This window comes from Cynara cardunculus (assembly GCF_001531365.2).
Source record: "Cynara cardunculus var. scolymus isolate 2C chromosome LG 2, CcrdV1, whole genome shotgun sequence".
Classification (NCBI taxonomy): domain Eukaryota; kingdom Viridiplantae; phylum Streptophyta; class Magnoliopsida; order Asterales; family Asteraceae; genus Cynara; species Cynara cardunculus.
The window spans coordinates 8,841,594-8,842,785 of record NC_037529.1 but is presented as its reverse complement, the minus strand read 5'-3'; positions in this window follow the sequence as shown (position 1 = coordinate 8,842,785).

Here is a 1,192-nt window from a genome sequence, read left to right as displayed (position 1 = left end):
GAAACTGGACACTTGAAATCAACTTGAAATCACCTCTTTTTTTGCAAACCGGACAACACTTCTTTAAACCTCTCAAATTTCTCTCAAAATAGCAGGCAAGAACAATTGAAGGAGTAAAGCCCCTTTTATACTTACTAAAAATAGGAAGTYGGCTAACCGCCTTCCAAACCCACCTCCACCTCATGCATAAAATATGCATATACATACATCCATGTATAAACTAGCATGCATATTCCATGCATAAAATATAGATATATATTCTTCTATATTTATGCATACATAAATATATATATATATATATACATATAAATATATATATATATATATATCTTTATCCAAATAAATGCACAAATTCGCATACCAGCATGTAACAAACATTTCAGTTTATCATGCTATCACACAGTCAATTAATAAAATAATCGCGTATTAAATATCTTAGATAATAACCAGGATCTGGTTATCACAATTAAATTATAATAAAAAATTAAATTAAAAATTTACACAAAAAATGAGGAATTTTAAATAGTTAATTTGATACGAATATTGATATATTTTTGTTATGCATAAAGTACTGTATATTGATGTATATTATTTAAAATTCAAGATTACAAGTAATTATGCATAAGTACAACTTATTAAAACTCGATGTTTGAATTCGTATAAATAACTGCGGATAAATATAATCAAATAGATGATGATCATCTCATTTTAAAATATAAAAAATCTAAGATATAATTAGAATAATTATCGAGTTCCAACAAAATAAATTATTATTATTATTATAAAAAAATTATATTATTAAATCAAATATAAATTACTTCGTTATCTATACTATATTATAAAGCATTTGATATAAACTATTAAAAACCATTTTTTATGCATGAAGTACTGTTTATTAATGCATATTACTTAAAATTCAAGTTTACAAGTAGTTTTGCATAAGTACAAGTTATTAAAACTCAATTTTTAAATTCGTGTAACTAACTGCAGATAAACACAATCAAATACAAGATAAACATCTATTTTAAATATAGAAAATCTAAAATATAATTAAGATAATAATTAAGTTTTATCTTGATAAAAGATTATATTATTATCTTGATAAAAAATTTATATTATTAAACCAAAAATAAATTATATTATTATTAAACCTAAATTAAATTATAATAAAATATTAAATTAAAGAAGTTAC